Source organism: Gallus gallus, chromosome Z (genome assembly GCF_016699485.2).
Source record: "Gallus gallus isolate bGalGal1 chromosome Z, bGalGal1.mat.broiler.GRCg7b, whole genome shotgun sequence".
Classification (NCBI taxonomy): domain Eukaryota; kingdom Metazoa; phylum Chordata; class Aves; order Galliformes; family Phasianidae; genus Gallus; species Gallus gallus.
In genome coordinates this window covers 41,487,391-41,509,485 of record NC_052572.1, presented here as the reverse complement: position 1 = coordinate 41,509,485, position 22,095 = coordinate 41,487,391, and the positions used below count along the sequence as shown (strand labels likewise).

At 41.9% G+C, this 22,095-nt stretch overlaps 2 long non-coding RNA genes across 2 annotated transcripts in view; both read right to left on the bottom strand.

Moving 5' to 3' along the window:
• The window catches only part of LOC112530629, a 71,408-nt gene that overhangs the window by 32,433 nt on the left and 16,880 nt on the right, over positions 1–22,095 (bottom strand). The gene's annotated exons all lie outside the window — the stretch shown is intronic.
• On the bottom strand, positions 1,656–14,844 carry LOC121108598. The gene is made up of 2 exons (XR_005843229.2): positions 14,646–14,844; positions 1,656–2,465 (listed from the first exon to the last, which is right to left on the bottom strand). It is a non-coding gene; the product is annotated as an uncharacterized LOC121108598 (long non-coding RNA).

The following is a 22,095-nucleotide window of genomic DNA, read 5'->3' as shown; positions in this document are numbered from 1 at the left end:
CCACGTGCAAGTGTGCATGCACAGTCCATAAAATTCTGCCTTTGAAAGCCGGTAGTAAAATTCTTATTAGAGAATTCTGTGCTAGAAAATGAATTTGCATAGCTGTTATTGTTTCATGCAGCAACAACAAAAGTATTTTTTGAATGAAATGAGAGTAGAAAGTTGTATTCATGTGGAATAAGCTATTGTTAAAAAAAAAATAAATAAAGAACTTGCTAGATTAAATTCTTAGCACTGTTTCCAGGTTCCAGTGTGAGTTTTGAGAGGGATGGGAGACTTCACTTGATATGTTCCAACAAGCGTTCAACATACTTTTGTATTATGGAGCTCTGATCATTTGACTTTCTTCATAGGACTTCAATGGGGTGTCTCCAGTTTCTGCTAAATGTGGAGCTGGCCAGGTGGAGTTACACAAAACAACAAACTGGGGATAATCGTGCCTAAGTATGTGGGCACTTGGGATCTCATTCAAATGAATCCAAAGAGAAAGTTGTATGGGCCTGATTGTCACCTCACTCTTCTTCAGTCACCAAGTTATGCTGTTATAAATCATCAGTGGGCTATTTATTTCATTTCTAACCTCTTGCTAGCATGCATACTAGCAATCAAATGCCTTAAGCATTTCCATCTTATGCTTCTTCTACCAAACAGCTATAGGACCACCACCCATCCACAAACTCTCAGTACCACAATTTTAAAATTATATTGCAGAAAAAGTAGAGCAAAAGAAAGGCTTATTTGCTATGTCCTAACTTGATATGCTAATTGTCTTTGATCCCATACAGCAATTCAGAGGATAAAAATATTTTAAGTGGTTAAGAAAAGTTGTTACTTTACTCATCAGTAAATGAAGAAGTGCCAGGTAATGTAACATAAACCTCTTGAGAAAGGATTAAGGATGTACAACAGGTGAGTTGCTGACAGCCTTTGCCACATATGTCATCCATAGTATGGGCAACTTATCTTTCTGAAACTGAAACTGATTAATAGTAGTTCATGGCTGAAATTAGCAGTTCTTCAAGGTTTTTCGCACCATAATCTTTTACAATTCTTCTTAAAACTACAGTGTTCGTTGTGGGCTATATCCTATGTAAGGTGAACTTATGCAAACATCCATAGAACTACTGTTTTTGAACTTTGCCTTGGATTCTTTGAGTGAGAGGAAGATGGATTTGCTCAAATTCATACATCTCTACACTTTAGGACCTGCAAATGTGTGGTTTATGACAAAAAGCTGGCAAGCGTGTTCTGTTAAAAATATGAATGGCTCACACAATTCCATCATAAAACCATGCTTTTTCACCCCAGTAATTAAAATTTCCATTATCTCTTCTACACTCTGAAAGGTGACTAAAAACATAAACTCATTTTAAGCCAGATTATCTTTGAACAGACATCCCTCACTAACTCTGCTTGATTTTTTTCACAATCTAGACTTCTAGAAATGCTGATTAGAAGGGATATCTGGACATCACTGTGTCTAGTCTCCAGCTCAAAGCAGGACTACTGACAGCACTAGACCAGGATTCCCCTCTCCCTCTTTTGCTGATATTTTTCTGGGAAGTCAGACTATCCCACTGTGGTGCCTTATAGCCTGAAACAAAGTAGAAAATGAGGAGACGCACTGAAAACACTCAAAAGCAGAAGAGAAATAATTTGGGCTGGCTTTTAAGAGTCTCTTTTATTAAGATTCACAGTGTTCAGTGATACACACTTAGGGAATGGGCATGTCAAAATTGCTTCAAAAAGCTGCTGAGAGAACAGTAGTATGTGTCCCCTGCAGGGAGTACAATGAAAAAAACAGTTAACATCTGTCACAACTTCCAGTTACTAGGTCAAGAGAAAAACAGCCATCCTCAAAGCTTTATACACTGTGTCAGTAGTTTACTGCTCTTTTGGAAGAAATGACCTAAACCAGCACAGGAAAGTGTGTGAGAACAAGCCATCATTTGAAAACACTAACAGAAACACTAAGAATGAAAAACTGTAGGGAATACCATTTTTTAACAATCTTTAAATGAGCAGATTCATCATATTAAAGGGCAGGTAAAAAGAACTCTGACTAGAATTCCAGAATTGTGGTGGATAGAATCTGAAGGATGGCAGCTTCCTTGTGACAGTCCTTAGAGATGGCTGGCACTGCAGTGCAGGTCGTTGTGTGCTGACAGAACGCTGTGATGTATTACAGCTGTGGCTTAAACCAGCAACATCTTGATCCCACAGAGTCTGTGTGTCTCAAAACTGGTGAAAAAATAAACCAGACTTGGAATCTCCATAGTAAAAAACAGCCTTTCCAGAGGAATTAGCAGGAGGCTAATCAGCAGAGCTTCACTGCACCCCTTTCGATCTCAGGAGCCTTGAAAGTGCCCTTCACCTCAGGTGATTCCTTCTTCAGCAGAAGCTTTGCATGGATTTTGGGTCACATCTGCCCCTTTGAATCATCTGTTACCATCCCACTCATATCCCTGCAGGGAGGATTTGAGTACAGTCAATCCACTACTTCCACTACTGTAACAGAAAGTAGATACACAAGGGGCTGCCAAGGAGAGTTTCTATGTCATGGAAAGAGGACAGGGCAACACTGGTAGGAACTTTTGGGTGTACCAAGGGCATGAAGGATGTCTTGTCTCTGAATTATTCAAAGGCTGGTTTCAGGGTTTTTTTGGTCATAAATGATTGCAGTAGACTATCAATAATACAGAAAGAGCAAAACTGAAGGAAAAAATAGGGATTTGTGTTTTAGAAATTTAGTGCGGATTTACTGTATTATATGCTATACAAGCATATAACTTCTGTGAAATCACTCAGTGTGTTTGTACCTAATGTATACACCAATCAATATCTAGCCTTCCAAAGTACTTTCTCATCTGTTCCCCAAAAGTTCTTAGAGTATTTTATACATGCACTTAGCTTCTAGGGATTAGTGGTGGGATATATTGAAACATATTGAATTCAAGGATGTTAGAGATGTCTGGGGGTTCCTGTGAGTTCATGATGTTAAAGTTCACAGTTCATGCGTGAAGCATGTGAATCCCATTTTAGTGAGGGGAGCAGGAAGACAAAGAGCTTGTCACACATGCTGAGTTGTTGGAAACACGATCACATGAGGTTAGAATAGTCATCATAACTGATGTTAGGGTCATATCTTGTTTCTGATGAGTTTCAGCTGGTCCTGCTCTGGAAATATGGAGCAGCTGTTTTTTAAAGTTTTGTGAAATGCCTTCATATATACAACATAGAAGGAATTTTAGAATAATGTTACCTAGAAGATCTTTTAAGCTTCACAATCAACCATAGATCCCCTTTGGTTATATTTCTGCTATGTTCGTGTGGCCAACAGAAAGAGCCAGACACCTAATAGGACCATTAGGATCACACAGGCTTGCCTTTTTCAAGCCAGTAAGGCTTTACCTAGCATTTTCTGCACTGAGGTTATAATTTCTATTTGAGTTTAAAGTGTATATTTCAGAACAAATACCTACTTATGACTTAAAAGCATTAGGTGTGAGAAAATGCACCAAATCCAGATCCAACTTTCTTCAAAGATTATGTAGTGTTCCTTTAAAAAAATTGTGCCTCATTTTTCATCTGTTTGTCTCATTCCAGCTTTCAACAATTTGACCTCAATATTATTTTTTTTCTGGTAAATCAGAGTATGCTGGAACCTGAAATATTTTTCCATGTAAGCATTTCTGGGCTGGACTTAATTCACTTCTAAATCTTTGTCTGAATAAATAAAATAGACTAACATTCTTAAATCTTAATCTGTCAGGTCTGTTTTACGGACACTGAGTCATGCTTATAAACCTTTCCTGAATATGCTCCAGTTTCTCAATGATCTTTCTGAAGCAAGGACATGAGATCTATACTCTCATAATACCTCTTTCCTGTTTTGGTTACCTCTTCTTTCTGCAGTCAAGGATGGCACTCAAAAGTTTAGCTGCTGTGCTGCCACAGGACCATACGCTTGTATGGCTGCCTTGTATGACTTCTACATAGGGTAAGTTCTATATTTTATGAAGATGTTCCATCCCTAATGTTTGTATACCATAGTCCAGCACTAGTTTATTGCTGTCCTTTTCCAAGTTTTCTATCAGTGATTTCCTATATTTGTGCCGAGCATCACTTGGCCAAAATCAGGCCTCTGTGAATTATCTTGTAGCACACTATTTCTTCATTTTCAGTTATCTTCAAGCAGCCTTAAATGCTTGTTTACTGTAGACAATGCTACGTCTGAAATGTGTTTCTTATATCTGCACATCAAATGGATCTAAACAAATCATTCTGTCTTTTCCTGTGTGCAACATCAACAGTTAAGAGCTTGTGTATATTATGCAATGTCCTAACCATGCTTACTGACTGCAGGGCACAGATGTACCAGATCTATCTTTTTTGGGCTTCGATCACTCTGCAGGGAGCCATTGCTTTCTGCAGTGAAAGACATTAGACCATAGACTGGCTGATGTGCTACCAAAGCTTAAACAGCTTTTGCCAGTTCTCACATATTTCGCATACACATGTCATAGTAGAGCAAAGAGTAGTCCCTAGGGCTGTTTTAGGCAATTATGGTGAAAGACAATGATGGTGGTGATAATCTAGCAGCACTGCTATCACTGTCAAGCATTAAATTTCCTCAGAAAAGACACCTAGGTTATGTAATAAGGCATGTTATATAAAAGCTATCATAAAGATCTGCTGTAGCAATCTTTCTGCAACTTCACCCAACACCTATGCCATGCTACCCATAGACACACACATACTCTAATCATCCTGCATTGTTGGGTTTTTTTTTCAAATATTGTCATAAAATCAAAATTTTCATTTCTCCACTGCTCTCTCAGGTATTGTTTCAAAGAAAATTAGCATTAATGACTGGAAAATTTATCCCCAGCATGAGAACTGTGGTAACATCATCCATTCTGCATGTTCTAAAAGACCATTTCACATCAGCTGTGAGATTTTTTTTTTTTAGTTATTCCTATTATCCTCATCTTTTTACTCTTTTTTTTTTTTTTTTAAACACTTTTAGCCTTCATTAATAGTCAGTCTCATACCAGCCATAATCAAAGCTTCACTTACTTTGGATAAACACCCTGCAATCCTAGTGCTTACCTAACCCAATTCACACAAGGTTGTATCCGCCTGTGCCAAGCTACTGAATGACGCACTACAGATTTGTACTTCCTCCGTCCGCAATAGAAATGCCATCAAATTCCATGGAGTCTCAGCCATGTTGTTCTGAGCCCGGGCAGGAATTGCCAGCAAGAGGAGAACCACAAAAAACAGGTGTGAAGGTATAAGCATAAGTCCTTTGTTGCATGAATTAATTCTATTCAAGCCATTTCGCTTATTTCTACCTCTTTACATAGTTTGAAGCTTTTATTTAGTCCATTGGTAACGAAGCGCTGGTTATGCCTTCACATTATAGCTTCAGCCAAAATTTGGAAGTCTCCAGTGACCTTGAAACTGAATCAGAAGGGCCAAATAGCATACCTAATGTGCAGTTCTAGTGAACTGCCTCAGAAAACTGCAGTTTTATGGATCAGCTTGCTATTTCTTCACCCACAGGGACTGTCAAATCCCTTCAGAAATGGGTGGTAGATCAAACACGTGGTAGAGGATTCAGCAAATCTGAGATTACCTCTGATATTCCTTGCTTCTCAGATGCTTCAGTTAATATATCAGTTGATTTGTTTACATATTCCAGAATTATCTTAAATCAGTTCAAATAAAAAATACAAAGATTAACATAACTATAGCTAAAATATTTAACAAGTTGCAATGCAGTTTTGTGGCATTAAGTTTTATAAGTAATTAGAGTGATGATCAACATTTTTCTTCAGCTAGAGGCACCACACAATGTTTAGTATGTGATATCATGGAGACAGTCCGCTGTTTCAACGGTACAGTACAGTTTATTAAAATCATTCGTCTGTGATGTAACAGTACCTCTTCAGACAGGCAAAATGGCAGTTGTTGGTAAGTATCCATTATGTTTAAAGTTTTGCAAAGGATTTGATTTCTTGACATTAAAAAACGTATCTTCCCAGTCTCAAGCTAATACCCTAGTAAAATGCAGTACAAAGTTCACTGTATCTCTTTCTGTACATTACCCTGGGCTGTACGATAAGCATTGTGTCTAGATGAACAGCCCATTATTGAACTCATAATGTGCCATAAATAGTGAGTTTAATTTATTAGATTAAAGAAGAACTTCTTATAAGAATCAAAGAGAAGAAAGTGAGATAATTGGTTTTGTTTACTTAAATAAATTGAGCTGTTTTATTTAGAAACTAGTCTCAGGCAATACTTTCCTTTTTCCCAAATACCAAGCTGATTACATGATTTTGCAAACACTGAACAGAACTGAAAATCAAAATTTTCTCTTGGGAGAACTTACATAAAATATTTCAGTATGTTGAACCAGAGATAAATGTTTCACTAGGGAGCATCTTGACAGCAAACTGTGGTCGAACTCCACAGCTTTTAGAAAATTGTGTTTCAGTTGTATGATGCATTTGCTCCTATGAGACTGGGTTGCATTACCTATTATATGCCATAATACGACTGATCCCTCGTGGTACATTACAGAGGGATTTTATCCATTCTGCATCCTACCAAAACATCTGGACAGATGGGAGAGCACATGTAGCAGCTGAACAACACTTTCCATAAAGAGTCATAACAGTGTAGGATTTTTAAATGTTGGATGGAGCAAAAAGGTAACATTTCCCATTGGGGATGTGATTAAAAAAAAAAAAATAATCATTTTTATTTAAAGTGTTTTTAATATTTCCAAACTGAAAGAGCTGCTTCCACATACCATGCTGAAATTTTCAGATTCAGGACAAAAATCTTGCTGAAAGAACATTCTCACATCTTTTAATTAATACCATTTTTAAAAAATCATCTTTACTGAAGTGGGTTCTATGTCTGAAAAATTCTAGTTCTGAAAAAGAATTCACTTTCTAATATTCAATCTACATTTGCTGCATTGTAAAATCTGAAATAGTTCAAAACTCTGGAAGGAATCACTCCAGCCTAGAGTCAATGTGTTTTACTAGCCAGCGTGAACTAACGGGTTGATCCCATCAGTCCTGGTCAGTTCATCCACATTTAAAGTTTAAGAAATACAGGTATTTGGTCCAGTATGGATATAGCTTAGGAGTTTGATGGTGAGGTGAAAACCAAAGTTTATCCTCACTATTTACCAGTGGAAAACTGCTATCAAAAATGCATGGTATCTGTCCTTCCCCCCCCCCCCCCCCCCCCCCAAAATAGTGAGGAAAAAAAAAAAACGACAACAGTATTTTTCACACACTAATGAAGATGTAAACTTCACCAGAATGATTTCAGACCAACAGAAATGATCCACAAGCCACCTGCTGAGATTTCCATCACAGCGTACCTAGACAAGTTTTAGGCCTACCACAAAGTGGGGATCTCGTTTTTTCTGACACAGAAACTTCAGATCTGTGCCAGGCATGAACAGGGGCCTGGATTGAGGGTGCTGACCCACATCTCCTGCTGCAATGAAGCTGCTAAGGGCAGCAGGGCAGCCTTTGCCCCAGTTGTCCTTAGCACATCTCTTCCCAAGCAGTGAGCCTCAGCTGGAATGTGGGTCCTCACACTCACCTTCACTCCCCAAACTCTTTCACCAGTCATCAGAGGACTCCTCCTACTAGAGATTTTAAAAGAATTACTGCAGTTTGCTGCACTATCATGGTTCAGATAAGGGATTATGTGCATTATTGGAAGCCACAAAGTAAGAGGAGGGAGATTTAAGTTCTGGATGTTTTATTTAAAGTCTGTATCTAGTAAGAAATCATGCAAATTTCTGCAGGAAGTTTACAGGAGAATGGCTCAGTCAATACCACTGTTTTCTTGTTTCCTAAAACTAACCTGCTGATTTTACTTTGCTGGCTTGAGACTTCACTGGAATGATTATGTATAGTGTCATCCTCCCAGAAGGAGATCCTGAAGCTGTTAGGCGGAGAAAGAAGTCTATCCCTTCACAGGATCTGCCCAGAACAGCAGAGAAGTACAATGGAAAACAATGTCTGTTCATTACAGGCACAAAGGCTGGGAACAGGTTTTGTGTTGTAGCCACCATGGTGTGAGCTCTGGTTTGCTTCTTCTATCTCTGCATCCAGTTCTGGGCTTCTCAGGTCAAGAAAAAGAGGGAACTACTGGAGAGAGTCCAGTGCAGGACCACAAAGATGATAAATGTACTGGAGCATCTTCCTTATGAGGAAAGGCTTAGAGACCTGGGGCTGTTCAGCCTGCAGAAGAGAAGACTGAGGAGTATCTTATCAATACCAGGAAATAAATAAATGAATAGAGTCAAGTGGATGTCGCCAGGCCCTTTTCAACAGAACAAGGACATTGGGCAAAAAACTGGCACAAAGGAATTTCCATAAAACATGAGGAAAATCTTCTTTATTTTGAGGGTGACAGAACACTGGACTAGGCTGCCCAGAGTGGTTACGGAATCTCCTTCTTTTCAGATATTCAAGACCTGCCTGTAGACTTCTCTATGCAACCTACTGTAGGAAACCTTTTTAGCAGAGGGGCTGGACCCCTCTGGATGATCTCCAGAGTTCTCTTCCAGCCCCTGTGATTCAGTAATTCTGTGATCTCACCATTCCTCCCACAACCTGCCTACAGCAAAGTTTCAGTTTGCTGACCCTAGAGCCAGCAGGGAGTTTCTCATTGGCTTTAATGTGAGCTGAGTCAGAGCAAAGGGATCCTTTCAGTGGTGTCAGGGCCACATGACATGATCATGATCTGTACAAAACTGCACTAGACCATCACTCTGTTTGTCTTGAAGTAGGAATGAGAGATGTCAGAAGTAATTATCTCACACTGCGTTAATCACCTATCTAGAGGGCATTAGCACTGCACAGACAATCCTTCTTGTCTGCATCTGTCTGGACACAGTCAAGTGGAATGATTGTCTATATTCTGAACCCTTAGGCTCTCCCAGATTTAGTAGTATGCATGTGGTACTGCACCAAAATCAAAGATCAGGAAAGAATCATTAGCTAACATCTCACACCACTTTGCTAGTCAGTTCTCTATTCTTTGCATGAAGGGACTTCTTGTGCTAAACTAGGTCTTCCAAACAAATGAGATCTATTTCACTGCTGATGTTCACTCAAGAGATTTAAAGCAATTGGAAAGAAAGGAGGCAGCAGAAGCTTACAGTTTTTTTCTCATCAAGCCTCCTTCTTTTCAAGAAAGAATGTAGAGTCTTCCCTTTTAATTGAAGCAAACAAGCCTAGGTTTACAAAAAGGGAGATGAGCAACGTTTTTATTCCTTCCTTCAACGATGTTAGGTCTTCTAACTCAATTTTGCAATGCAGTGAAATGCCTTCTGTATGAGAATTAGCAGCTCCTGCAGACTCACCTTCTCCTTAATGCATGCCCATGTCTTCTTTGCAGAGACCTGGAGAAAAGACAATAGCACTGCACAAGCCTCAGAGAATGCATGAGTACCTACACCACCATCCATCCCTTCCTGCAGCATGTGGCGATGCACACAGCACTGGGATAGATATTTCTATGCCCACTAAGACTGTATTTGCCACTGCGACACAGAATTGAAAGATTAATATGCCACCCCAGTATTTCCATCTGAATGTCATTGTAGTGCCAATAGACTCATTTCAAACTATCTGTTGGGAACAAGATGTACAAAAAGGGACAGAGGTGAGTACAGAGCACATATTCTCAAGATAAAATGTTACAAATGCAATACTCCTAAAATGACTGCTCATTAAGCTATCTTTTTTTTTTAACATAATCCAGTGTGGCAAAAGTTGGTCTGAAGAAAAGGCTTGAAAGAAAGGTCATTTGAAACAGAGCTGGGAGTAGTTCAAACTTTGTGGCTGGGATGGTGCAGAGACATCTCTGTGACAAATAGACACAAATCAATGTTGAAACTCTACTTCTGCATAGAGCTGACTGAATAATCTTTGGTTTTGTCCATAGCATTTTTTTTTTTCATGCAAGGACAGCAGATGTAGTTAAAGCATTTTGATAATACCAAAATAGTATGTTTCAATTGTTCTGCTAGAAATAATTTCCTGGATCAAAATATATTTCACATTTAATTATATTTCAAGACACTGGATTTTTTTTTTAAGAGATCAAATGAAAATAGCTAATTCCACAAAGTACACACAACCTTTAGCCTTTCTAGCTCCATAAAAATCTTTACAGTAGAAAATATTTTTCATATTTTTACAATGTACATCAGTCACGAATGAAAGAACTAATTAACTGGAGGAGATACAACAGCAAAAGGCATCACCAAACAAGCTGGGGTGCAAAACACACACATTTGAGTGCAAGTCGTACCAATGCAATAGCGTAAAGTACCAATGCAAAATACACAAGGAAGATGTGAAAGAAGTACAGATCCTATGCAGTATAAGTGGGGCAGGGATAGGCGACAAGAAATGTTGTGGAGCCATTAGAACTACACAGCTTCTGACCTCCAAATCAACCCATTCTGAGGACAAGGTGAGATGAAAAGTGATAGCAGGAGGTCTCTGTGCAGGTGATGTGAGCCATCAGAGTCAGCATCCTGAGTCCAGTGACAGGAGAACTGCACCAACCTATTAGTCAAAGGTTGGAGGAAACATAAACTGCTCACAATAATCTGGGCAGGAACATGCATGCAGTCTTCTCCTAATAGCTGCTCACTGGTTAATCCTGCATTTTTTATAGAACTTAGGAAACTCTGGGAAGACACTATTTATCTGGGTGTAAAAAAACCTCTTTAAATCTTTATGAGAAGCTTCTCACCTTAAAAACACATGTGTTTTAATACCATACTTTTCTCAAGAAGAGTAACGATAATTTCAAGAGATATACCTTCCTACGAAAACAGCGATAAAATTAGCTTGTGGTATATAACTTGGGGATTTGCAAGGACTTTGAGAGGCTCAGGTGCTTTGGGCAGGTCCAGAAATCCATTTCCAATGGAGTGATGCTCAGACAAATGTTGCCTCAATAACAAGTTACACAGAATTACTATGAAGTGCTGGAGATTTGCCATAGTGAATATGCAAAAATTGAAAAGGTGCGTTTGTTTGAAGTTTGTATTTGCATATTTTCAAGCTTAGGTTAAAGCATATGCCAGTGAGTATGTGTATGGGATTGAGATCACTGTCTGGAATAGGAGACTGAATGGTTTCTGGATTGGAAAATACAGATTCCTTTGTCCCGCTTCCAGCTTTTCACATCATTCTTCCTCTAATCATCTCTTTCCATCAAAATTCTCTCACAAAAATTTCCAAATATTTCAAGCCAAAATATCTTAACCGGAGTACTTTCACACAGTTCTAGTCAAAATGCACATTTCCCAGTGAAATTTTACACTTCTAATGCCCTGGCCAGTCACCAAACCATGAAGGAGTTAATTCCAGACCTGTTTCTGTTTCTTAATTCCATTTCAGAGAAAATGTTAATCCTTTAATTATATAGCATGTTCAACTGACAAAATGACTTTCGTACTGTTGAAAAGTACCTTGTTATAATGAAAGCTTTTGATAAAATGTGGCCACAGGGAAAAATGATAGATTTGCTACTGAGATGATTTTTTTATATAAAAATTCAAGGGAATATGCAATCCTCTTTAAGGAGACTATTATGTGGCCACAGTGGTTTCCCACTATGCAGAGCCAACTTCCTGTATTCCTGGAGCTGTGAAGCCTAATGGTAAGCAAACTCTGCCCTCAGAGCTACAAAGGGGAGTTTTCAAATATGCACAAGGAATTTAGCTTTATGTCCCTTTTGCATCTCTTAGAAAATGACCTCCTCCCTCCTGATAGCCAGGTTATGTGGCGCTTCCAGTAGAGCAACACATCCCTCTGACGACAGCATGGAGTATGCTGCAAAAGGCATTGCAGGTAATAAGCTCAAATCATGATTCCGTAACAGCAGTTCTGAGACAACCATGGCAAGCAGCAAAATCAGATCATGTGCAGCACTAAGCAACGGTGAAAATTTCCAGTTACCACTCCAAGACTTCAGGAATAGTGAACTATGGGTATTTTTTTCTTTCATTACAAAGGATTACAGATAGCAATAGTCGGTAACGTGAAATACTGTCTCCAGAAGAAACTGACATTGTGTGCCCACCATTTTTAAACGCTGTATGCAGGGTAATCAGATCAGACCTTTCCTACCCCAGAACTTTACTGAGTCCTGCTCAGTAAATTTGTCCAACCATTAAAGCTTTATTAGCCTCTAAGAACCCAGACATGGGTGGAGAAGCACAAAAATGCAAAGCACAACAAGTACTGCTTCACGACTATTCAGTTTTGTGAAAAATAATGGTGTCTTTCCTACTGTGTGTGAACAGATACTCAGTTTCCAGTCTGCTAGATCTCATCGTGTGTTCTAACTGGTGGAAAATTGATTAAAAATTAGCACTGAGTTAAGCTCCTACTGTCTAATCTTATTACGTAAGCTTGATTGTGTTTCACACTAATAAGCTAAGAGGTTAGGACATTAATCTACTATAAATGAAATGCTCCTATGAAATGTGATGGAAGAGACAACATGGAACTCACTTCACTGCAGCTGACTTACTATATTGCGCGCTGTGCTGTTAACGAAGACAATGTTACAGCCTATGTTATTTGTGCTTTGAAGTTGTTACTGATTTTGTAATTTTCCTTCAAAACCTAGGGACAAATCCCCAATAATACCAACAAAATCATTAAAAAATAATACAACTTGCAACGTGTTTGTGTTATTTACAAGTTCATGACCTATCAGAGAGATACATTTTGACTAAGGACAGCGAGGGTGAGGGAGTAAAGGTGACACAACAGGGAGCTTTGGAGCTTGACTTCCGGCAGCATGGATGTCTGATCACTTATGAGTTACGTATCATAGCTGGTATTGATTATGATCTGAATTCATTAGTTGTACACAGATGTGCATGGGAAAACACAAGAATTAATTTCTCCCCTGCTTCCAAAACAGCACCTTTTATTTCATGCTTTTTGGAAGGAACAGATGATTGCCTCATGGGTAAAGATTGGAGGGAAGCTGAGCAGGATCATTAGCATTCAGTTCTTTGCACACTTGAGAACAATTTTAAAACTGGGATTCACTCATCTAGATGTTGCTTGTGAGAGTGGTACTGGAAGGCCAAATTAATGCTGGCAAAGCTCGTTGGGTGAGGATCACTCTGCAGGTGCATAAATACTGCTCTGATAACATCTGAAACTATTTTAACTACAAGTCTTCATAATATCTCTGTGAGAAATAACCATAGAATTTAAATGACAGGTGCAGTGAAAAGAACATCATTTTAAACTAAACCAAACAAGCAGTGTTATTTATTTATTGTTCTCAAGTTTCTGGTGCTGATTTACTCACTGGGAAGATTATGCATATTACCAACACGGAGCTCACCTAACAGTATACACTGCCACTAAAATAAATAAATAAATAAATAAATTCTTCATTCTTGTAAATTATGCAGCTAGAGGCATATTGGACATGATTCGGATTGACTAAAGTCACAGAAAGACTAGAAATCAGCATAGCACTTCTTGTTCTCAAAACAAGAATTCTCCACATGGATGTTGAGCATAGGCCTGAAAAGTGATTCTCCAGATGTACATTGCACAACTTGGTTCGCATCAAACATCCAGAGCCAGAGCTGCAGCCCCTCTGAGATCCCCTTCACTGTGCCCAGGAGAGCAAAGAAAACTCAGAGCTGATACCCAGAGGAGCCTCCTCTGTGTCTCTGATAAAGCAGAATCCTTCAGCAGCACTGAGCTTTCCATCATCTGCTTCCCATCACTTCTCATGCAAGGGCAGGAAGAAGCTGCTGGAGCAGAAACTGGAACCTGGGCTGGGACCACATGCTTGGTGCCCAGGGAAGGCAGCCATCCTTGGAGGTTTTGCTCATGGCCCAAAACAGGGACAGCAGAAAAGAGCTCTCTGTTAGCAGAGGGGCTGTGCTGGCCCCTGCCCAGGAAGGGTTAGCAGGGGTACAAGGGCTGCCTTGTCTTCACTGCTGGTCACAGCAGCCGGACCTACCACACATGGCACAGCATGGAATTACCCTTCTGCATCAGGACTCTCTGAGCTAGTGCTCAAGCCCATTTTGAGAACATGTTCTGGTGCTCAGCAACCACAATCAGTGGGATAAGGAGAAATTGAGGGTGCACAGCTGGGGGGAGGAGAAGAAGGAGGAGGAGAAGAAGGGGAAGGAGGAGAAGAAGGAGAAGAAGGAGAAAGAGGAGAAGGAAGAGAAGGAAGAGAAGGAGGAGAAGGAGGAGAAGGAGAAGGAGAAGAAGAAGAAGAAGAAGAGGCAGAAGCAGAAGAAGCAGAAGCAGAAGAAGAAAAGAAAAGGAAAAAAAAAAAACTCTTCTGACTCATGCCTTAAAATCAAATCCACTTCAGTGGATTTAGCTCATACCAACATTCTTGTAGCAAGCCACTGGAGCGGGCACTGAGGTTCCAGCTGTTTTATGTGGTGTTCATTATATCTGCCTGCTACAGCCTGATTTTTATTGCTTTGAAAACATGTAAACCTCTTCTCAGTACATAGGTAAGCAAATCCTGAACGATATTACCCAGAGTGAGGGGAAGGGAATGGCTTAGCGGCTAACCTTAGCACGAAGCAGAAAGGCTGTGGTGCAGAGCAAACAATCTCCGTGGTCGGGGTCTGTCAGTCAAATTCCTGGTGGACAATCAGCCCTTAAGATGTGATTCCTGTCCCGGAATAGCCCACACTTACGCTCTTAAGAGTTCATAAAAACCTGCGGGTGACGACTCGCCGCGGCGGCTCGGGCCCCGCGGCGCAGAGGCGTTGGGTGAGCGCTGCCTGCCCCCTAGCGGGACGCCCGCCGCTCGCGTCTGCCGCCGCGCGGCCACGCTGCTCCAGCTCACCGGTTCGGGATGGCTGCGCGGCCAACGGCAGGGGCAGCCCTCGCGGGCGGGCACCAGCCTTCGTCCCCGGCCGGCAGCAGAAGCATTACGATCACAAGACAGTTTGTGACCCTCGTCTCAGACAATTACGTTTACAAGAAACACGCAGCCTGTAGGGGACGCTGAAACAAGCTGTGCTCTTAAGGAGATGGTTCCATGCTCCTTTCCCTGCTCACCACCAGTCCAAGTTGTCTGTTCACACACACACACACACACACACACACACAAAGGAAATCATGGGGGCTGGTTTCACAAGGTGCCTAGATGGGTTTCTGGAGAGGAAATCAAGCTCATGGCTTGCATTCATCAGCAGCAACTAAGAAGCTGGAGAGAGGGGGCTGGATGCTAGCTTTCCTGCTAGTTAGTAGGAACATTGGCAAGGATCCCCAGCCCAATAAGTATGCAGATGTCACCAAGCTGAGAGGTGCAACTGATACAAAAGAAGGTCTGAAGGGACATGGACAGGCTCAAAATTGGGCCCATGAGAATCTAAAGAGGCTCAACAAGGCCAACTGTAAGATGCTGCACTTGAGTTCAGGCAATCCTAGACACAAGTACAGTCTGGGAGAAGAACTCACTGAGACCAGTCTTGAGGAGAAGGACCTGGGCATCCTAGTGGATGGACATGAGCCTAGTGCTGGACATGAGCCAGCAGTATGCTCTTGCAGCCCAGAAGGACAATAGTATTCTGGACTGTGTCAAAAGAGGGGTGGGAAGCCAGGAGAGAGAGGGGAATGTTTCCCTCTGCTCTGTCCCTCATGATGAGGCCCAATCTGGAGTACTGTATCCAAGCCTGGGGCCTCAAGCACACGAAAGATGTGGAGCTGTTGGAGTGAGTCCAGAGGGGGACCATAAAGATGATCGGAGGGCTGGAGCACCTCTCCTATGAAGGAAGATTAAGAAAGTTGAGCTATTGTTCTGCCTGGAGAAGGCCCAGGGGAGACCTCATTGCAGCCTTCCAGTACTTGACGGGAGCTCATAAGCAGGAGGGGAAGTGACTTTTTATGCAGACTAACGGTGATAGGACAAGGGGGAATGACTTAAAACTAGAAGAAGGGAAATTTAGGTTAGATGTTGGATGAAATTCTTTTCTCAGATGGTGGTGAGGCTCTGGAGAAGTCTGTCCAGAGAAACTGTGGATGCCTCTTCCCTGGAGATGTTCAAGGCCAGGCTGGATGATCAGAGCAAGGCTGCCCTGAGAAGGCTGATTTGCTGGTTGGCAACCATGCCCAATGCAGCAGGGCTGGAGATATTTAAAGTGCCTTCCAACCCAAGCCATTCTATGATTCTGTGATTCTGTGAATAGTTCCAGGGCTCCCACAATGCTCCTGATTTGTTTCCAAGACTTACACGCAAATCCACCATGGTAGAAGGTGCACCTGGTCTCCTTGCCTCTTAGATGAGGTGGTGGTATCAAGAAGGACTTAAATCCATCCAGAAGGCAGAGCCTCTGCAGAAAGGGTAACCCCATCTGCAGTTGTACTGGCCAGCTGCAATTCACTGCTACACGTAGTTCAAATGTCAACTGAGCCCAGGCACATCAAGCACAGGGGTGTTTAACTGAGATAACCCGGTGGCAGCTGCGGTGGAATAAGAGGCAGGTGGTGGAAGGAAATAAGCAGTATTTGGGTGTGTGGGACAGGGCGTGACCAGAAGCCTGAAAAAAGATAGGAAGGCAGTGAGGGTGAGGAGCTGGGGCTGTGCAGGCATGAAGACCAAGCAGAAGAGTCTGTGCTGCCCACATGCAGGCTGGGGTGGAGGCTGAAACCAAGATGGGATGGCCTGGGCAAGGAGGCTGGGGCTAGAATAAAAGAGGACTGAGGAAAACTGAGCAGAAAACCAGCTTGTGGGCATGGTAAGGAGAGGCTCCCCTGAGAGACTCCCTCCTAGAGCAGCTGTGAGTGTCCCAGAGCTCCTTCAGACCCCAGCACAGTGGGCAGCTGCAGCACCCACCAGGTCCTGCATACCTCTACCACCAGCCGGACATCAGGTGGAGACATTGTGAGGCCCAGGGATGGCAGGAGCCCAGGAGACTAAATGAGGTCCAGGGATAGCTCGAGGGCCAGGAACTGCACAAGGCCCAAGGAGAGCACAAAGCCTAGGGGACCACGAGAGGCCCAGGGACACCACAAGGCCCAGGGACAGCATGAGTCCTGAGGTCCTCTCAGTGTCCACATAGGTAGGACAGCTCAATGCTGACAACTGTTAGCAGAGCTGGCAGAGCTCCTCAGGAGCATGGGGGAGTAGGCCTTTTAACCAGAAAGAGCTTTCCACTTTGTAACAGAGCTCTGTGGTCTACAGTTAATCTCCACAAATGGCCCCAAAGGTAAAGACCTCTGAAGCAAAGGGTGAAGCTAGTCATGATTTAGTCTTAAGCAACACACGGGAGCTAATTCACCTCAGGCCAGGACTTGTGCTGCTGAGTAACAGCTGGATTTGACATCAGGAAAGGGAACATTGCTTTATACAAGAGGGACTTCATTAAAAGTATGAGGTTAGATAGAAAGGATGTAAAACCCCCAAATGTAGTATAGGTCCGCAATATGGCTACTGACTCCCTAAAATGTTTGCAGCAGTGAATACAAAAGGAAACCAGAAAGGTAAGAGAAGTGTCAGTATAACCACATAGCAGCAGGGTTCTTTGAGGAAAAGAGAAAGTCTTCAGAATTCAGAAATTTGATACAGATCCAGTTAATAAAAAGAACAAAGAGTACAGCCTAAGAGAGAAATGGACTGAGTTGGATTTTGCAAAATAAAAAGCATACAGTATTAAAACAAACAACATCAGATCATCTAGATGTATCTGAACCAGGAAACCTGTGAAAGAAGTGGGAGAGGTCTGATGATTAGGCAAACTATGAAGAGTAATTAAGGGAGATAAAGATACTGATGACAAGTTGCACAATTTCTTTGCATTACTCTTCATTGCTATAGATATTGGCATAGCTGTTAGCTAGCAATAACAATGAAATATCAGCAAAGAGAGAGATATCAGAAGAAGATATATCATGGCAGTAATTTTGTCATATGTCTGATGTTTTTGGAGGAGATAAGGAATAAACAAGTTAAATAGGTAACAGAAATATCAATTACCATCCAAGAAGTTGGAGAATATATAGTTAACCAGTACTTAGACCATAAATAACAAAATAACTTAATCCTAGTCATAAACATTTGTATTACATCACTACTAGCATAGAAAAGATGGTTTGCTCCTTTCTCTGTGCATTTAAAAGCCTGAGAGTGGATTTCTTCTCAGTGCAGCTGTAATTCTGATTTATGGAACGTGATATGGTGACTTTATAGAGACTGATCTTCCCAGAGGGGAGAGTCACTCTCCTAGGCTGAATGTTCCTGGAGCACTTCATCCTCAACCTTTTAGTCTCCTCATCTTACTGCAGAAAGAAAACAAAGGGCATTCTACCTCAAAATTATGAGAGATAGAAAGCTTATAAAAAACTCTCCTCTACACCTTTGGATTCCATTTTTTTTTCTGTATTAAGCTTTTTCTCCCCTTCCACCATTCTCAACTCCTCTGTAAACCCTAGTGATTTTATTTTTACTCAGTGATTTATTCATATTTTTTATATCTTCATTTCCACTTTCCTCTCTGCCTTTCTTTCTCTCTACTGCCAGCCTATGCAAAACAAAATATGGCCTAAAATGCAGGGAGATCCATGTGTATTTTCATATGCTAGGGATTATATATTTAAAACCCTGGATATTAGCTCAATAATATATATCCTGGAATCATATGCTACAGGATAGCTCTGAGATTACTAGAACTGTCAGACATTGAATTGTATGATAATGAATTCAGTTTTCTTACAGTCTATACAATATTGCTGGGGGGAGGGGGTGAGAGGGAAGGGGTTCATTTTGTTTTTTGTTCATGTGTATTTTTGAAGTTTAAATCCAAAGTAATTTCTTTTTCATTGTGAAAGAAACAGATGCAGACTTCTCTTTCCAAAGAACTAAGGAAGTGTTTAAAGAAAATTGATTTCAAGCATAGCAGTCTAGTCTCCTGCAAATGAATTTTACTCTTTTTCCTTCTGCAGTCAACAAAAAGCATTTTTTTTCCTTCTTCTGCAGATCTGCTGTCTGTCTAGTGTTGACAGATGCCACACTCCGATGTGAAGTTCCTTACTTGGTGAGTGAATCTCACCCAAATCCCCCAGCTCAGTTATTGACAGTATTAAATTGAGGTTTGGTTGGAGCAGGAAATATTTCCATAAATCAGATTATTTTTCCCTCTGCAAATTCTGCTATAGTAATGAGCAGATAACTGATATAACACCCAGCTCCTGGTGTCCTTGTCTGGATCTGTAAGCACCTCACATGTGATTCACAAGAGGGTCAGAGTGCATTGCTGGCTCTTCTCACTTTCTGCCTCTGACCTTCCTTAGGGCAGTGATCCTCAACCAGCTCTCCGATTGCACCCCCACACCTTAGCTCACATCCTGGCCCAGCTGAAGGATCACATGCCCATACAGGCCTGTGGTCTCCCCATTCTCTCCATGCCATAAGCTGTCCAAGAACTTTCACACAGAGTCTAATGCTGCTAGCAAAAGAGTTCATTCAAAACAAAGCCATCTGATACAACAGTTCCAAGTGTTTTGTGGCCAGTTCTCATTTGTTCTGATGGCCTTATCCTTCAGCAGAATGATGCAGCAGCCAGCAGCAGTAATGGCCACTAGGTGTAAGCAGCAGGTTGGAGTACTCCCTCCTCTGCTTTTATTCAGTACAACCAGCCAGAGGCCTGGGCACAGCATAGCACTCACAAAGCTTCATGGCAGCCATGTTTTGGAGTAGCCATCCTCTGATCACTCGCACTGAAGCCCAGGCCTTGGTTCTACAGGCTCTGGAGGAATTTGTCATTACACCCACGTAAAATCCCAAGATGTCAGAGGAACAAAAGGACGCAAACTGCAAGCACATTCTCATGCCTCCACTCCAAGCATGCAGTTCTCATTCACATTTTTGGATCTGAAAGCTCCCTGGCAAGCATCCCTTTCTCATTTTACACCCACTGATGATGGATGTAGGCGTGTGTGTGTTACTGCTAATACCCAGAGAGAGCCCATTTTTGTTGTATGAGAGAATTCTGCTGAACTCATATTTTGGAAGTCAGCATGCGATGCTTGCCAAATGCTAACATTATTTTTCTTCACCCACGTTCTTCTGGGAGCCAGGGAGCGAGGTGCTGCCTACCCCCTCCATCACACCATAGGCTGGCACCTTGGTGCCCACAGCTGGCCACCTGCCCCATCTAGCTCATGTAATTAGTGCCAGTGTCTCAGGAAAAAATTGAGGCTTTAGTAAAAATCTCCTTGGAACCTTTGATTTATTTGCTGAATTAGACATGTATTCCCTTCCAGAAGGAAGTGCATCACCTTAGCATGAAATCTGTAAGAGTCATCCTCGTGCTTATTTCAGGGTAAAGGTTTTCATCAGAAATTGAAATTATATCAATAGCCTAATCCAGTGTGCTTTCTACATATAAATCAAATTTATAATATGTTTTTCTTTTCTACTTTTACTTTACTTTAGGCCCAGCCAGCACCGGTTCATGAAAGGCAGGTCATACTTGACTAACCTCATCTCCTCCTACGACTGCGTGACCAGACTGGTAGACAAGGCAAAGGCTGTAGATATAGTCTACCTAGACTTCAGCAAAGCCTTTGACATGGTCTCTCACAGTATTCTCCCGGGGAAACTGGCTGCCTGTGGCCTGGACAGGTATACCCTTCTTTGGGTAAGAAACTGGCTAGAGGGCCATGCCCAATGGGTAGTGGTTAATGGAGTTAAGTCCAGCTGGTGACCCATTACAAGTGGTGTCCCCAGGGATCAGTACTGGGGCCCATCCTGTTTAATATATTTATTGATGACCTAGATGAAGGGATTGAGGGTACCCTCAGTAAGTTTGCAGATTACACCAAGTTGAGAGGTGGTATCGATCTGCCTGAGGGTAGAAAGGTGCTTCAGAGGGATCTAGATAAGCTGGATCTCTGGGCTGAAGTTAATGGGATGAGGTTCAACAAGGCCAAGTGCCAGGTCCTGCACTTTGGCCACAATAATCCCATGCAGTGCTACAGGCTTGGGGCTGACTGCCTGGAGGACTGTGAAGAGGAGAGAGACCTGGGGGTCTTGGTTGAAGTTCGGCTGAACACAAGCCGACAGTCTGCTCACACAGCCAAGAGGGCCAATGGCATCCTGGCCTGCATTAGAACTAGCGTGGCCAGCAGGAGCAGGGAGGTAATCAGCTCCTGTACTCAGCACTGGTGAGGCCGCACCTCAAGTATTGTGTTCAGTTTTGGGCCCCTCACTACAAGAAAGACACTGAGGCCCTGGAATGTCTCCAGAGAAGGGCAGTGAAACTGGTGAAGGGTCTGAAGCACAAGTTTTATGAGGAGCAGGTAAGGGAGCTGGGATTGTTCTGTATGGAGAAGAGGAGATTCAGAGACCTCATTGCACTTTATAACTTCCTGAAGGGAGGTTGTGATGAGGAGGGATTTGGCATTTTCTCCCAGGCAACAAACAGAACCCAAGGAAATGGCCACAAGTTGTACCTGTGGAGGCTTAGGTTAGACATAAGGAAAAACTTTTTCTCTCAGAGAGTGGTCAGGCACTGGAATGGCCTGCCCAGGGAGGTAGTGGAGTCACTGTCCCTGGCAGTGTTCAAGAGGTGCCTGGATGAGGAGCTGCAAGATATGGTTTAGTGGCTTGTGGTAGCAGTGGTGATGGGTGTACAGTTGGACTATATGATCTTGTAGGTCCTTTCCAACCTTGAGATTCTATGATTCTGTGATTCAGTCAGGTGTATGCTGAGCTGTCAAGGTCACACACTACTCCCTGCCCTTGCTGTAAAACTGTTAGCAGATGCAAGTCAATTACTCAGAGCATCTGTAGCTTCCATCTATTGTTTTCTCTTCTTCTTACCTAACAAAACATTTGAATAACAAACAGACTAAGCCATTTTCCTCAATTACTAATGCATGTGGCTCACCTGGTGTTTGTATTCCTGGGCTTGGCTCTGTTGTCGTTTTTCTTCTGATTGGGATATTTACAAAAATTGGATGACAGGAAGAAATTTAGCTAGGCTTGTACCAAGAGCTCAAAGACTGAAGCATA